Source organism: Lathyrus oleraceus, chromosome 3 (assembly GCF_024323335.1).
Source record: "Lathyrus oleraceus cultivar Zhongwan6 chromosome 3, CAAS_Psat_ZW6_1.0, whole genome shotgun sequence".
Taxonomy (NCBI): Eukaryota; Viridiplantae; Streptophyta; class Magnoliopsida; order Fabales; family Fabaceae; genus Lathyrus; species Lathyrus oleraceus.
The window spans coordinates 502,462,475-502,481,050 of record NC_066581.1 but is presented as its reverse complement, the minus strand read 5'-3'; the positions used below and the strand labels follow the sequence as shown (position 1 = coordinate 502,481,050).

Below are 18,576 nucleotides of genomic sequence, written 5' to 3'. Positions count from 1 at the left end.
GCACAACATGTCTTTTCAAGCATTGAGTATCTCGACTCGCAATCTGTGAACTTCTTACTCAAGTAGTAGATGGCATGTTCTTTCCTACCTGTCTCGTCGTGTTGACCGAGAACACAACCCATAGAATTGTCGAGTACTGTCAAGTACATAATCAGCGGTCTCCCTGGGACTGGAGGCATGAGGATAGGGGGATTCTGCAAATACTCTTTTATCTTTTCAAAAGCCCTTTGACAATCGTCGTTCCACCTGATAGCCTGATCTTTCCTCAACAATTTGAAAATTGGCTCACACGTGGCTGTTAGGTGAGAGATGAACCTTGCAATGTAATTCAACCTCCCTAAGAAACCACGGACTTGCTTCTCCGTTCTTGGCTCAGGCATTTCCTGTATTGCTTTCACTTTGTCAGGATCCACCTTAATCCCTTTTCCGCTAATAATAAAACCCATCAATTTTCCAGATCTCACCCCGAAAGTGCACTTGTTCGGATTAAGCCTCAGCTTGAATTTCCTTAACCGCTCAAACAGTTTCTGCAGATTCACCAGATGTTCTTCTTCTGTCTGAGATTTGGCAATCATATCGTCCACATAAACCTCGATTTCATGATGAATCATATCATGGAACAGAGTCACCATAGCTCGTTGATATGTTGCCCCAGCGTTTTTCAGACCAAACGGCATCACCTTGTAGCAGAAGGTGCCCCATGGGGTTATGAAAGTTGTCTTCTCCATGTCTTCTGGTGCCATCTTGATTTGGTTATAGCCAGAAAAGCCATCCATGAAGGAGAATACCGAGAACTGAGCTGTGTTATCCACCAAAACGTCGATGTGAGGTAATGGGAAATCATCTTTAGGGCTAGCTCTGTTCAGATCCCGGTAGTCGACACACATCCGTACCTTTCCATCTTTCTTAGGTACTGGAACGATGTTTGCGACCCATGGCGGATAATTGGTAACCGCTAGGAACCCTGCATCCAACTGTTTCTGCACTTCTTCCTTTATCTTTACAGCCATCTCTGGTCTTGTTCTTCTGAGCTTCTGCTTGACCGGAGGACAACCTTCTTTGAGAGGCAAGCGGTGTACCACAATGTCTGTGTCAAGCCCTGGCATATCCTGATAAGACCACGCGAAGACGTCAACATACTCTTGCAACAGTTCAATCAACCCCTTCTTCATATCATCTTCCAAAGCATCCCCTATCTTGATTTCTTTCTTGACGTCCTCGGTGCCAAGATTAATCACTTCAGTAGACTCTTGATGCGGTTGAATGACCATTTCCTCCTGTTTTAACAGCCTGGCAAGTTCTTCAGGGAGTTCGCAGTCTTCATCACCCTCTTCTTCAGCTTGGAAGATTGGATTTTCGAAGTCGAAGCGAGCCATAGCAGAACTGTTATCAATAGGATCCGGTGATGTGCATCTGCATGAGTGATGGTATGTGCTTATGAGTGTGAACAGTGAGTGAAAACTAAACAAAACATTGCCAAATATTTTTATTCTTTTGAAATTTTGAAAACTGCAAAAAAGGACAGACAGTGAACAAAACATTTGAATGCAAAAGACGTCCTTCATTTATGATAAACAATGCAGGTATTCACATAGATGAGCCCTACAATGAGTCATTACGCCCTGGGCGGAACGTAAGACTTGGACATGCATGAATAAACAAAGAAAAATTACTCCTCTAGAAGAGTGACTTGGACAATTTCCTCGGAAGACCAATTGTTGATGACTTCACCAGGGATCCTCGGACGCACCCAGTTGTCGATGTCGCAATCACTATCTCCATTTTCATCGTTGATCGCAGAGATCTGGCCATATTGGATGACGCCAGCACTAGAGAAAGTAATCGGCCCCTGACGAGTCTGAAGTGCTGAAGTTGTAGAAGTCAGCGCTGGTTGATACCCAATCCCGAACTTGTCGTCTTTCATTGGTAACTCCAACAGACGTCCCCAACCGGGAGCAATACCTGAATCCACCAAGGCCTGCGCCTGCTTGAAAGATGAGATAGGGGCTCCTGCTTTAACCCCTTCCACCGGAGCTGCATCCTTGATCTGAACTGACTCAAAGGCCTGACACAGGGTCTCATGAATTTCACCTTCCACGTCTACATACTTGAATGTAGACAGGTTACTGACCAGGATGTCCTCCTCACCACAGACAATGATAATTCTTCCATTGACTGGGAACTTGATCTTTTGATGCAGAGTTGAGGAGACTGCCCCAGCATTGTGACATGTTATGGGATATGCAAATGCATTGACATGTTTATCAATTCCAAAAGGCATTCTACCCCCTTGATTCCAGTCTCACATTTGATAAACGGTGTAAGAAGAAAATCCCGACTAGAATCAAGAAGAAGATATGATCCCCTGGGAATAGATAAACATGTGTTAAATGATATGAATGCAGAATGATGTGATGCAATGCAGTGACATGGGAATCAGGACTGCTGTATCTGCTTGAACATCTGTCGGGTTGCACTGCCTGAAGAGAAACCCACTGAAGAATATACTATAAGATCAAAACTCTGCTCCAGAAAACCGGGTTGGTTGGAGGTTAAGGTTTCCTGGATTTAGCCCGCCCCTCACTGGTAGGTTCTAAGAACAGAAGTTTGTCAGCTTCAGCCCTTCAGTCGAGAATAATACGTTTACCAATGAAGGTTTGGCATTATTACGGGATAAAAGACCTCCACTGACTCCCCTCAACAGGACATCCTAAAGCGAGTTCCCAGTCTCGGGGTCCTCGGATTGAGCAGCGAGAATGCGCCCACCAGAGCTAACATAAACGCGTCTCGGAGGAGAGGCCTCGACTGAGTTCTCGGGAAATGGTCACCAGAGTCGACGATTTCTAAAGGAATGTTTGTCGTTATGGAACACCCATAGGACAAAACATATCCAAAGAAACCTCGTCTGGATGTGGGTCTCATGAACGACTTAACGTAGCAACATGCCACGCAAGCCTCATGACTATCCACTCTAACACCTATGTGTACACTCAAGCCTGGGTAGTGGGCTTATCTCTCATAGAACAGTCCCAACCCAACAAACAAACAACCCACAGAACCCACAGATACAGCAAACATATGTACATGAATGCAATAAGGTAAAGCAGGTAAATGCTGAAAATAAATAACTGTACAAAAGAAAAAACACCCAACAAACAAGAAACCTACAAAATCTAGGAGGGACTCGCTTAGGGAAACCGGCTCCCCAGCAGAGTCGCCAGCTGTCGCAACCTGAAAAAAACCAGTAGTGCGAAAAAAAAACCGGCGAAGAAAAAGACAGAAGAGTCGCCACCGTGCGTTATTTATCCCAAAGGAGGGAAAGGAAACGCTCTAAGTAAACCTGGAAAGAGGAAAGGAAAAGACAAGGTCTCGCAACCAAATCTTGGGTTCGGGAGTCGATTATGCGAAGGGAAGGTATTAGCACCCCTACGCATCCGTAGTACTCTACGGGATCCACTCTTGTTGTTCTTGTCTAAAGGGTGTGTGTTTATCTAATGTACTATTTACTAAAAGAAAGGGTTAAAGAAAATGACTCGCACGGATGTCGCATCCACTGCATACGTATCTCATCTGAATATGAGAATCAGAGTCTTCGTAGCTCGGCTACCTATGAGTGAAAGAGGAGTGTGCTCGCTAAGACGTCGCGTCTTATGCCTACGTATCTCATCGGGAATGAGAATCAGAGCAAAACGTAGTTCAGCTAACTACGGGAACAAAGGTCTCGATTGCAACTAGGACAAGAGAAAGGAAAGGGTCTCGATCGCAACGAGGGCGAGAGAAAGGATCGCAGCAAGGGCGAAAGCAAACAAGGATTAGTTGTTAGTTGTTAGTCAAACTCGGCAAGACATCGCATCTTGTGCCTACGTATCTCATCTGAACATGAGAATCAGAGTTACCGTAGTTCGGCTACACGCACGCCAAACAAAACACACGCAGGAAACCGACTGCCAATCGCTGGACTTATGTCAGACTCCACACAAACAGGAAAACATGGAAACCGAATGCCAATCGCTGGACTTACATCGGACTCCGAACCAACAAATACACACAGGAAACCAACTACCAATCGCTGGACTTATGTCAGACTCCTACACACACAAAGGGTTTAATCGGATGCTGAATCGTCAGAAGCAACAACAAAGTTGAACAAACAAGCTAACAGGGAGTCTGGTACTCGAGCCTGCTAGTTGTCAAGCAAACACACATAAAAAAGGAAAAGAGTGAACACACAGACTAACAGGGAGTCGGGAACTCGAGCCTGATAGCTGGAAAGCACAACACACTCAACAAAAGAAAAGGGTGCCCGGAGAGATCTCGTGCGACCTCCTGCCTACGTACCTCATCTGGTATGAGGATCAGGGCAACGTAGTTCCCCTAAATAGGGGATTGCCATCTGAATATGGGCTTACAAAAGGAGGACACCAGTTGTGTCAAAGGAGAGTGGGCAATGTGTCCACATCCTAGCAGCAGGTGTCGCAGCTCGCTGAATCGAGTCTTAGGCAGTTACCTCTTTGCAATAGAACGGACTACACGCCACAAGATCGGAGACGCTCGGAAAGGTCTAGAAGTGGGGAAGCTCTGCCCTAGAGTTGTCATGCAATATGTACTTAGGTGTTTAGGATTTACAAATGGGAATATCTACCTAATGTTATCATACAAAAGAATATGGGAATCCTACCTATGTTATCATACAAAAGAATATGGGAATCCTACCTATGTTATCATACAAAAGGATATGGGAATCTTACCTATATTATCATACAAAGGGTTCTATCTAATGGGTGCTACCTAATCGGAACAAGAGTTGACGAGTGGAGCAAGGAGAAGTGTTAGGGATAAGGGTAGATGGCGATGCATGAAGCAATCGACTTACAAGGTTGATGGCGATGCATAAAGCAACCGACTTACAAAAGGGTGGATGAATACGTGCTGGTTCTGTTAGGTTTTGAAAAATGATTACTCGACGTTGGATCGAGGTTTTGATCTTGTTTTGAAATGGTTATCGAATGCTCATTTTAATTCTTGTATTAACAGATGAATAAAGAATGAAAGAATAAATATTATACATTTCATGGGAGAGGGATACATTTGTTATGAATGGGGATTCAAAGTATTGGAATAATTAAATCGGGTCCAAACAATAAATAATGCAATATATGAGTGTAAGTGCAAAGGAACCAGCTCATTGTAAGAAAGCCCAAGAGCAAGCTATGTGAGGTTGATGGCGATGCTTAAAAAGCAATCGACTTACAAGGGTGTGAAAATGGGCTCGACATTGAATCGAGAAAATATGATTTTTATAATTTTAAAAATGGTTTTGGATGAATGATGAAATTAAAAGAAAATAAATTTGCATTATTAACAAATGGAACTATGAGTATAATAAAGGCATAAACATAAAAAGAAATGAAAATGCTAAAAGAAAATAAAATAGCTAAAAGAAATAAAATGCCAAAAAATGCCACACATGAGTATTGAACCCACCCCACTCAAGACTATGATACTACCCTTCTCCACCAGACCACTTATCATTAGTTATTATCTTGATGCTAGACTGGATAAATAAACTAAAATGGATTAAAAATTAGAATTAAAATAAAAACTAAGATAAAAATAAAAGTCTGTTGGACTACCAAAAAAGAAATGAAAAATCAAACCCAGCCGCCTGGCTGTTGGGTTATCAATGGGGAATAAGTTGGAAATAGAAAAAACAATTATTACCTAATATCCTAGGAATTCTAAGCAAAACCTTTAATGTTTTTAAAAAACCTATTCTGTTTAAAATGAAATAAAAAAAGAAAAAATGGAACAGTAGCAGACTCGTTCTCTCCCTCACTCTCTCCCCAATCTCACAAACTCACTTTCTCAAACAAACGCCTTCTACCTCAGCATCTCTCAAACTCGCTCAAACGAAATCTCCCTCTGCTCTCAAAATCGCTCGCACCTATTGTTGGTGTAAGCCCTAGAGGCCAATACATTTTGGTACTTGTATCGAATAATAAAAGGCATTCTCTTTATTATGGTTGATTAATAAAGTCCCTGGAATAGATAGTCCGTTTAATGTATTAAGTGTGACTTAATCATGAGAACACATTAAACATAAGGACATTATTCCTAAAGTATCCGTAGTCGAGCTTTAGTGTGAAGTGGGATAACATTAAAGCATTAAGACTATTATGTTTGTAGACTGATGATCACATCTCATGGATCATGGATAAAGAGTTATCAAGTCTTAAACATAGGTATGAATATTAGGAGTAATATTTATACCGGATTGACCCGCTATGAGAATACTATATAGAAAGTTATGCAAGGTGTCATAAGTTATTCTCATGGTGATAATAGTGTATTCCACTCTTCGACCTGAAACCACTATGGATCCTAGATGTAGAGTCGAGTGCTTTATTGCTGATCCAACGTTATCCGTAACTGGATAACCATAAAGGCAGTTGATGGGTACTCCACAAAGCATGCTGAGGGACATGAGTGACCTAGATGGAATTTGCCCATCCTGCATAACAGGATAAATGTCTATGGGCCCAATATTGAACTGGACAAGGATGACACGGTCTATGCCTTGTGTTCAATATAGACATAAGGGCAAAAGGATAATTATACACATAAGTATTATCACAGAAGGAATTGTCAGATCACATGACATTTTCGTGTCTTGGGTAGCAGTGACGTGTTGCTAGATACCGCTCACTGTTTATTATGTTAAATGTGTGATTTAATATAATTGCCAACGTCACGAAAACCTACAGGGTCACACACAAAGGACGGATTGATGAGAGATAGAGTAACTAAGGAATATCGTAAGGTATGGTACCCTTAAGTGAATTATAGAACATCGTAAGGTACGGTGTACTTGAGTAGAATACGAAATATGGTAAGGTACCATGGGCTTAAGTGTTTTTGGGCATATTATAAGATATGGGCCAAAATACACTTAAGTGGGCTTTTTAGCTTGAAGCCCACACAAGTGGTTCTATAAAAAGAACCCTTGTGCAGAAGCAAAAATTTGCGGTTGCATTCTTTTCGTTTTCACTCTCTCTCTCTCTCTCACTCAAAGCCTTCATTCGTACCAGCTAGCACTGAGATTGAAGGAACCCGTTCGTGTGGACTGAGTAGAGACGTTGTCATCGTTCAACGTTCGTGATCGCTTCGTGGATCTGCATCAAAGGTTTTGATCGTCACAAGAGATCTGCACCAAAGGTTTCAACCGTCACAAGAGGTAAGTACTCTATCACTGATCATGACCATTCGTAAGGATCTCTAAAGGAGAAAATTTTAATTTCCGCTGCGTTTTGGACCGCAATTCTCCTTCACCTATCTCTCATTCTCACCAAAACCCTTTCAATCGCGCTCTCTCTATCTCACCAAAACCCTCTCAATCGTGCTCTCTCTACTCTCGGTATTGCTCTCACGAAATCGCTCTCATCCACAACAACTCATACTGAAACAAAAACGGGAAGCTCACCTTGCTCAGGTAACAATCGACCCTCTTTACTTCGCCTCCCTCAATCGGTTTCCTTTCTGACTTGGGGATTTAGGGTTCTTGGTGGAATCGTTGTCCGCCTCCCTCTTCTTTCGTTTCTCTCTGATTTCTCTTTTTTTTTTGGATTAGGGTTTGTAGTCTCTTTTCCGCCTCCCATTTTCTTTTACTGATTCACTCTCTCTATTTATGCTCTCAGCTTAGGGTTTCGAATTTGGTCCTTGGATTCAAAAGAGGCGTTCCTGCAAAACACTCTTTTGATGCTCAGAATTTGGTCCATCTCGTTTGATACTTGGATCTGGAACAGGTAACCTGAGCATGTGCCTTCTTCTTTGTTTTTGTCTCTATTCTGTTTTGGGATTTTTCTGGAATTTAACTGCCTTGCTGTTTTACTTTATCCTTTTTACTGCAGTGAATTTCTCTTGTCAGAAAACTCAGTTGGTTTGTGAATGAGGACTCAAAAGGTCGATGGTTCTTTGGCTGTAGCAGGTAACCTTTGTTCATGTTCTTGTTTTGAAGTTTTGGTTTTCAACCTTGCTATACAACATTGGTAGGCACGATTTGTTAGGAATGACCATCATGTTTGTAGCTTTTATATACTATTTTTTGTGATAATACAGAGTGGTAGCTAAGATTGGCTTGTGCATTGCAGGGAACCTGTTGCAGAACTCGATTTGTTCACTTAGTTTGACTAGCATGTTAGAACGTTCCTGCAAGGATCTTGACAGAGATGCATTATCAGCAGCAGACCTGAGGAGTTCCTGTTCAAAGTTTCGTATCCTAGCCTCAAACTCAACCTTAATCTTGTCCAATTGCTTGGTTTTTGCAAGGGTGACTTCCTGTATTTTCAGTTCATGTTCTTCTTTCAGGTTTCTTATCTGTCGCATACACTCCTTAAGAGCACCATCTAACTGCGATGCCTGATCCTCAGCAGTAAGTTTTGAAAGAGTGACAGATTCTAGATGGTTCTTCAACGCCAAAGCTTTTGCTTCTGCCTTTTCCCAGCCTGAGACAGCATCTTCAGCTACTTTAGCATGTTGTTTTACCGAACCTTCCTTGGTATTTATCTCCGTGTTTGCTGCTGATAGTTTGTCATTCAATTCCGTGATCTCATCTTCAAGTGTCTCTACCTTTTCTTCATATGTCTTCACTTGATCTTCCAAACCCGTCAGATGTGAATATGACTCTACAGAGATTTGGACATAGTTCGGCTTTATTGTGTGTTGTGTTACATTTGTGTAAACTACTCCCCAGGCATTTCATTTCCTTAGAATAATATTCAGCCCAGATTCGTGTGTGTTGATGGTGATGGAACAGTTCCAGTAGAGTCAGCTAAGGTTTGTTAACTCTCCTCTTCATATCTTTATGCAATTAGTGGACTTTATTTTAATAATGCTTCATCTTTTGGCCTTGTATGCAGGCTGACGGCTTCATTGCGGAGGAAAGGGTTGGAAGTATCCTTTGTGAGCCTCATCTCATCTATTCAGGATTCTCAAGCACTGGCTGAGGGCAGGAGATCCCGATCCCTTTTACAATCCAATGATCAAGACGGTCAAAGCAATAGCGGTGACAAAATGTCCTTGAGCTCAATATCTGTTTCACAAGAAGGAGCCAATAAATCGCATTCCGAGGCTCATGCTACTGTCTTTGTTCACCCTGGCAGCGACGGTAAACAACACATTGAACTGAATGCATTATCTGTTTCAGTTGATGCCTCATGAATCATTCTGTTCAAGTGTACGTGAGCATGGTGGGAATACTTGATGTATATTTTGATTGTGGCTGACATCTCTGTGTATATATAAGGACATTCATATGATACTGCCACCATATTCCTCAATGTTTTCTATGTTGTATAATATGTGTCAGTTATGATAAAAAATATCATCTCTAACATTCTTATCCAACTTTGTCAAGAGTGGCGTGCTATTCATATTTGTATCAGCCTATCTTTTATGTTTTTTTTTTCATTTTTTCTTGTAAATGGACAAATGATTGATGATTGTGGTGAAAATTAGGGCTTTTGGATTTTGGATTGACTTTGGTCAAAGTTGACCGAAAAGTCAACTATTGACCAAAATCAACATTTGCTCAAAAATGTCAAGACTTGTATTTTCTTGTGTAGAATCAAATGTAATGGTTTACAATGACATGAAATAGATTGAAATGGATTAACAAATGGTTTGAAGTTGGTTTCCAAATTGTTTTGCCTTATGACTTGAATGTTTGACTTTTGAAAAATAACTTGACTGATAATGCACATGAACAAGGCCATGAAATGAGACCATAAGGTCAGGGTTTTGACATAGCATCCATGAACCAATAACATGACTAGCAAGTGGCTTGAAACACAAGAAGCATTGTTGTTCAGATGACCCAGACCATAGATGTATCCGCAATCACATGAACAACACCATGACTTTGGACCAAGACCAATCCTCATATAAGACCAAAGTAAGGTTAGGCCAAGTATGCTAAACAAACATAAAAAACATAAAGAATTCAAGACCAAAATCGGGGTATGACACATAAAAGATGATTTTCCAAGAAAAAGTAGCTCTTGACCTCAACATTAAAGTTGTTTGGACTATCATTTAGAGTAACGTTTCTCTTGGAATCATTTTCATATGACAAAAAGTGTAGGAGATAGGGTCTAGGGAACCCTAGTTTTGACTAGTTGACTTCCTCTGATCAACCACCATGAACCATCTTGCTAGATTGACATTCTCTTGACTTTTGGGACTCATGGAGGATCATATATGCATAAGATGATGAAATTTGAAATATCCCTTGAAATATTTGATCAATTGCTAAATAAACTTGTTGAAGAAGTCACATAAGATACCTAGATGAATTAGGGTTTCCAAGGCAAACCAACTCCAAACTCTTGATGATTTCTTGATCAAAATAACATGTGAAGATCATGGGGATTCATATATGATACTTAGAGCCAATATAGACCAATTCTTGATTGAGCTCCTTATAATGAGGGTCTTAAACCCTAAATATGAGCTTGATGAGGCATAAGTGAGCATACACACTACCTAGAAAAGAGCTAAACTATACAATGACATATTTTTGGTATTTTGGTTAGTAAAATAAAGCAAAAAAGAAGTATGATACAATCAAATGTGCTTGGTGACCTCTCCAATGCAAACCCACTGAATGAGGGGTAAGGAGGATGCCAAGTTGTGATCCCAATGTTAATGCATATGATGAGAATAGCATGAGGGGTCTTAGGGTCAAAATTGGGGTCTTACAATATGCTTAAAAGAATTGAGCCTCTTTTCTAGTAAGGAAACTAAAGGATCCAAAGGGGTTACAAGCCGAGGATTAGCTCCCACAAGAAAGCCAAGATACTTAAAAGGAAGAGACATAATATCATAGTGTAGAAAATCTCCAGTAGGGGAAAGAGATGTATGATCTACATTAGCCTCTATAGAACTTCTCTTGAAGAAATTCACTCGAAGCCCCGAAGGTTGTTAAAAGCCTTTAAGAATAGCCTTAATAATCCACAGATTCTATAGAGTATGGTTAACCACTATGGTAATATGATCAACATAGTGAAGATGAGATACCACTAACCCAGATGTACCAACCTTGAATCTAGAGTAAAGAACAATCTCCCCAGCGTTAGCAACAAGACCGCTAAGCCCTTTTTCCACTAGAAGGAGAAGAAATGGAGCTAAAGGATCCCTTTTATTCAAACCTATTTTGATTATGATCTCTTAAGTATGATATCCGTTTACCAACACTGCAAGATTACCATTAAAAAAATCTCTCATCCAAGACCCCCACTTCTCATTAAACCTAAATTTGATAGGCATATAAACCAAGAAGTTATAACTAAATGAATTATAAACTTTCTCAAAATCCACCTTAAGAATGAGGGAAGCTCTTTTAGATATCTTAGCCAAATATACTACCTTGTTGACAAACATCACTTTGTTAACTAACATTCTCCCTTTAAGAAAATTCCAAATGCATTGTCAAATATTTCAATTCCAAATGCTTAGAACCGCTAGAAATTTTATTCTTCTTAGAACATAACACAACTTCATTGTTATCACAGTAAAGCTTTAGTGGCCTGGTAATGGAATCAATAACACAAAGTCCATTCACTAAATTTCTCAAACAAACAGCATGAGTGGCAGCAACATAAAAGAAACAAACTTTTCCTTCATAGTAGAAGATGCGATAAGAGTTTTCTTTTTACTCTTCCATGATATCACACTTCCATCCAACATAAAAAATGTAACCATAAGTAGATTTCCTATCATCAACACACCTAGCAAGATCAGAGTAAGTATACCCAATAATTTCCAAGTTGTTAACTCTTATAAACACAAGCATATACTCTTTAGTTCTTTGCAAATATCTCATCACTTTCTTAGCAGCAATCCAATGATCAAAGATGTTAGGAAATACTCTTTTGTATTTCATTTCCCAACACAAAAGATAGTTCTTTACAAGCATATACTCTTTTGTATTTCATTTCCCAACACAAAAGATGTTTCACCAAGATCTTTCATATCAAAGAACTTGGTTAACATAAGTTTTGTCTCATGAAGTAGACCAAGATCACTACTCGCAAGCAAAATATCATCAACATATAGCATAAGAAAGACGAATTTTCTCCCATTGACCTTAAGATAGATGCATTGGTCGACTTTATTTTCTTTAAAACCCAATGAAGTCACCACCTTTTCAAATTTCAAGTACCATTGTATGGAAGCCTATTTCAAACCATAAATAGATTTTCTTAATTTACAAACCTAATGCTCATTACCACTTGTCACAAAACCCTCAGGCTACTGCATGTATACCTCCTCGTTAAGATCACCATTTAGAAAAGTAGTCTTAACGTCCATCTGATGCAATTCCAAGTCAAAATGTGCTATAAGGGTCATAATGATTCTAAAAGAGTCTTTAGTGGAAACAGGAGAATTTTTTTCATTAAAATGAATCCCCTCTTTTTGTGTGAAGTCCTTAGCCATAAGTATTGCCTTAAACCTCTCAATTTTACATTTTGTGTCCTTCTTTGTTTTGAATATCCACTTGCATCCAATCGCCTTACATTTTCTTGGTAACTCCACTAGTTCCTAAACATCATTATTTGCCATGGATTTCATTTCATCATGCATTGCATTTGTCCATATGATAAATTAAGAACAAGTAAATCTAGATAATTTTTAGGATCAATAACAATACCAACATCATAAGCATCCTCACTAAGATAAACTACAAAATCATTAAGGATACCAGGTCACTTTTGTCTTACCGACGTTCTAACATGAACTTTCTCAACTAGCTCATCAGGTTGTGCAACCTCGGCTATAATAGGAGGATCAACTACATTTTTAACAAGTGGTTCAACCATAAGTGGTTTAACCTCTGCGGTGGCAACCCCAGACACAGAGATGGTTCATACTGAGTCTTCAACCTGTCTAAAGCTCAAAAGGTGTTTTTGGAACTGATTTACTCAAAACTCTGTTTAGTGTAACAATTCCACCTTTCAGAGTGCGGTTTCACCTTTCAGACAGTTTTATTCAGGAGTACCAGACATGGTGTATTGTGGAGCAATTCCATAATACTGAAAATATTTTGCAAAAGGTCCCATATGTTGTCCAATAGAATTATATCTACCATAATACTCTCCACGATTGTCAAAACGCACCACCTTTATCATATTTCCTAGTTGCTTTTCAACCTCGGTTTTAAAGATTTTAAATTTTTCAAGTGCTTCTGATTTTTCCTTAATCAAGTAAAGATAGTCATACCATTAAAAATATCAATGAAAGTGATAAAGGATTTATTACCACAAATAGTAGGAGAAAAGGGCATGCTAATATCTGTATGAATAAAGTCCAAAAGTTCTGAACATCTAGTTGAATCTTTCTTATTGGTCTTAGTAAATTTGTCTCCAATATAAATCACACGAGTCCCCAAATCCTTGAAATCTAAGGAATGTAAAATATCATATTTAATAATGAACTCCCTAACACCCCATTACTATCATATTTCATGTTCGTGAGCAGTTTCATTAAATATCCAAATTCAACATTATCAGATATTTGAAACCTCTCCCTAATAGTAGTGAGATATTCTTTAGCATTCACTTTCTTAGAAAATATGTTGATCAGATGTTCAAAATATGGTCCTCTTATTAGCACACAAGCAAAATCGGTTACTCCTCCCCAATTTAGCTAAATTTTCTTTCTCTTCAGGTGTATTTTGAGCATTGGTCACAAGTATGGTTTAATGCAATGCCATGTCAAGATCAACAATCCCTAATGAAAACCCTAAGTCTTGCTTCCATTTCTTAAAATTAGACCCATTGATGATATCAATATAAGCATATCAATTGTTCATAGAGAAGGTCATCGTTGAGACAAAATAATAATGCATTAATAAAAGCAAGATATAGCTTCAATGAACATAGGTTATCATGAAGAGACCAGCATTATCACGTAATCCCCTTTGGGTGAAATGCGCAAACCCAAGTCACAACCAAGGTTAGAACCTCAGAAATGAGTGATCTCACTTCAGTGGTAATCACACACAATTATTCATAGAAGTTCTTACATATGAATCAAATTTCTCTTATCCAAAATTAAACAATACAACGTTTCCAATGAATATTTTTCCTCAACAGTAACAATCTCAATATTATAGAGGATATTATATAGTATTTTAAAATTTTTGATAAAAAATTATCACAAATTCATACAAACCAATATTTATTTAATAAAATATCCAAGACAACACAATTAAAAATAATACAAATTTGGAGATGTGCTGTTATTTAATTTTAATTACAGAAGAAAATATTGATAAGATAATTTTCTTTCAAGAAATTATTTAAAAATCATATGTTAACTAATAAGTTACAACATATTTAATCTAATATATTCAACAGATGTACACGCCTTTAACTTTTGAATATATTGGATGGAGTATAACATGTTTGTATCACGTAAAGTAACACACGACGAGTGCAAAAGTAGGCAATGAATTGATTACAGTGTGTAAATTACACAAAAGAAATTGAAGAACATTTTAAAATATCATAAAGCAAAAATACTAAAAATCTATAATATTCTATTAAAAATATATATTTAACAATGATTTGGTTTCATGTTGTAGTGGAAAACCATTTCCCAAAACATCAATGGGATTTATGATTTCATCTCCATCAATATCAAAGCCGTGAATCGTATCAATCTAACACTATGAATTATAGTTACTCTAAAAATCCCTTATTGTTCTGTGTTCCTTTTCTTATTGACTAGTAATCAATTTTTATTCTTTTCGAAGAACACAATTTCATTTTTAAAACTCTATGTATTTCTTTTCTAAATAGTCATATGTGCGACTTCATAAATAGGTATTATTTTAGTCACACAACCATTGTCCATTAAACAAATAAAAGAAAGCTTATATGAAAAGAATAGTTTACTAGTCACCTCTAAATAATCTTCATATTAACAAACAACCATTGTATAAGACTTTACAATAAAAGAAAAATAGATTGTTTAAAAATCTACCTTACAAGCAAGCAGAAGAAATTGTTTCAAAAAAATGTACAATTTTCGATACATTATATTTAAAATTGTGTTTGAGTACTCTTTTGAATCTTATATTTAAAAGATATTCTTAGTTTAAATTTATATTTATTTATATATTAATTATTTGATTCAATTTAATTTAATTTTGACCAAAAATTCTCCAATTCAGCTTTAAAAATAATGATAAACTATAAAAACATTTAATAATATAAAAACTTTAGATTTTTATAGTATATTTTAGAAATAATGTATATATATTCATAAAAATTTCAATATCAAATATATAACTTGGAAATTATATATATATATATATATATATATATATATATATATATATATATATATATATATATATATATATATATATATATATATATATATATATCATTTTGTTCTAATTTCATTGTATTTCTATTATTTTAGTTTATTAAATTACTATTTCAACTTTCATGTCTTATGTTTTAAAATTAAAATTTGAAAAATTATTATATTATTAAAGATAAATTTATAAAGAAAAAAATATCTAATAAGTTTCATAATTAGTTATAAATTCACTTTATTTACAATATTGACTTAGACTTATATCTAAATAAATATTGTAAAGGAGTTGTACTAGTAAGAGAAAAAATATGAAACATAAATATCCAACTATTTGGTGCTTTTTATATAATAATTATCTTAATGCTCTTGTAAAAGTTAAATATTTAAAAAGTATAAGCAATCCTATTCTTTTAAACAATTGAACTTAATTTTTATTTATTGTTTTTACATGTGATAAATATGTGAAGTACTCTTCAAACAAATAATGTTCAAAATTGATATATTATAGTTAGTTAAACATGTTTCAAAAGAGAAAAAATTCAAAATAAGTACAAAGAAAACTTAAAACTTTTACATCTACAAAAGATAATGTTTGAATTTATGATAATACAAAAATTTGTAACAATTATTTTTATGTTTTAGAAAATAGTATGATTCATATAAAATAAATAAGTTACCTGGTTGGCAAATACATAATTATTATAATAGTTAAATTGCATTAATATTGTATGATTCTTAGACAATACTAAAATTGTATGATATAATGAATAATTCATAAATGTTATATGATCGCAAAAATGTAACTATTGTTAACATCATAAATTTGTAGTATCAAGAAATAATAATTAACATATGTGGAATATTTTTTTAAATAAAAGAAAATATCATTAGAAAATAAAAGAGTAGTCGGATATAAACCAAAAATAGAAAGAAAACAAAAGTAAAAAAAAAATGGAAAATTAAATTACAAATGGTGTGAGAATTAGAGAACCATGAAATCTTATCTTTAAGTAGACATTCACTATCCAAGTGTCCTTTCAAAAAGAAGTTTGGACTACGTCCTTACTCTCCTAATAACACTATTAGCAAACAAATCATAGTTATGTTCCTCATTAGACCAGATGACGAACACCTCTTTCTATCAAGACGAAGAAGAGAATAATCTTTAGGTCTTCCCCATGGATAAAGGAAACCACTGCAACTTCATATCTAACTACAAGTATATCTAACTACAAGTATGTCCATCCAAATACCTGAATCTCATATAAGCAATCTCCATATCCACTTCTTAAAAAGGGTAAAGTTAACCACTCATAGATCCCTCACACATAACAATCCTCTATTCTTAGATTTATATTCTTAGGTTTATAGACATCTTCCCATTTTACCCAGGATATTTTTGAGGTAACTTTCATCCCTCCCCATAGAAACCTTCTTTGAAGCTTGAGAAGCTTCCCCGAAACCAAACCAGACATATTCATGAAAGACAAGAAGAAAATGGGGATTACATTAAGCACAAAATTATGATAACCACTTTATCACCCAAACTAACATACATATTCTTCCGAGAATTGATCCTCTTTTCCAACCAAAAAACTAAAGGATCCTAAGTGGTTACAAGCATAGGATTAGCTTCCACAAACAAGTCAAGATACTTAAAAGGAAAAAAACCTATCTCATAGTGTAGAAAATCTCATGGAGAGGAAAGAAAGACATGATATAGATTATCCCCTATAAATCTAATCTTGAAGAAATTCTACTACAAGAAAAATGGGTTTTACTACACAAGGTCTGCGACAGTTCAATGAGAACCGACCTCTTTCGTAAGTTACGTCGGTTTACACGACTGTTTTGAAGAACCATCATTTGATTTTTTTTAAATAAACATATCATGTTACGACGGTTTTGAGCTCAAGCTCCCTAAAAAGGGGTTACGACAGTTGATGAACCGACTCAACCACAAAATTGAAAGATTGCTTTAAAGGGGATAGGACGCGCTAGCACATTAGGGCTCACAACGGTTGAGAGTCGTCCTCCTTCAAAAATTAAAAAAAAAAAGTGCTTTCACCAAAAGTTTAAGGGTAACGACGATTGAACTGTCTTCTACCAAAATTAAGAAGACAGGACACTAGAAGAAAAGGGAAAGAGAGAAAAACATAACATTGCAACTCGAAACAAAGCCTTGGCACCTTCGTATCAAAATTGCAACTCGAAATTGCGCCTTAGTATCTCTCTTCCCTCAGATCGCCACCTTGGTATATCTCTCTCCGTCGGAATGCCACTGCAAAAACCCCACACCACCAATCTCAAACCAATCGTAACAGGTTAGTATTCTTAAACCCTAAGTTCTTTCTTTTCTTCTAATTTAATTATTTTTTCAGAAAACATCTTTCTCATTTGTGATAGGTTTCAACTCAAAAACCCTCAATTTCTCTCCATTTCTCTTTTGATTCATACCCTATTTTTGTCTATGTTGATATTAGGTTAATGTTTCATACCTTGTTTTGAAAATACTTGAATTGTAATAGATATTTTATAAAATTTAAATGTTGTTTGAAAAACTTTAATGTTGAAAAATTGCAATAGACATTTTGATTAATGATGAAAAATTATAATGTTGTTTGAACTTTGAAATCAATTCTTATTCAAATCTATGAAAACACGAAACAAGGTAAGAGAAATTATTGTGTTGTATAAGTACAATTGTATTTACAATAGTGTATTTATGCATTATTGTGTTGTATAAGTATAATTGTATTTACAACTGTGTATTTATCCCTCATTTTGACTGCTGACTTTGTATCGATTGCCGACTTTAAAGATTTTTAAAGATTCAAGGTTCTATTGATGTTTATACTAAGTTTTTTTTTGTTTTAGTTAAAACCTATTATATATATATATATACTCGATGAAAGTTTTATTACTTTTGTGAATTGGTTCACACAAAATCTTAAAGAATTCTTAACGTATTTCCATATATATAAAGTTTGCTTCAGACGCATTGAGAGTTGACTTGTTTCTAGTTGTTACACAAGTTTATATCTTGACTAAAATAAGATCTCTTTTCATTTCACTTCATTAAACGTATAATTAATTTCTTTAGTAGTACTAGTCTTCTGTTAGTTGTTTGATATGACCATTCAATTTTTTTTATCAATAAAAATCTTCACGTATACATACATTAAGCCAATT

At 36.1% G+C, this 18,576-nt stretch overlaps 1 long non-coding RNA gene across 1 annotated transcript; it reads left to right on the top strand.

Moving 5' to 3' along the window:
- Positions 1–7,361: 7,361 nt before the first annotated feature.
- LOC127128396 (uncharacterized) lies at positions 7,362–7,992 on the top strand. Its single transcript, XR_007805885.1, has 3 exons — positions 7,362–7,489; positions 7,695–7,802; positions 7,908–7,992. It is a non-coding gene; the product is annotated as an uncharacterized LOC127128396 (long non-coding RNA).
- The last annotated feature ends 10,584 nt before the right edge of the window (positions 7,993–18,576 follow it).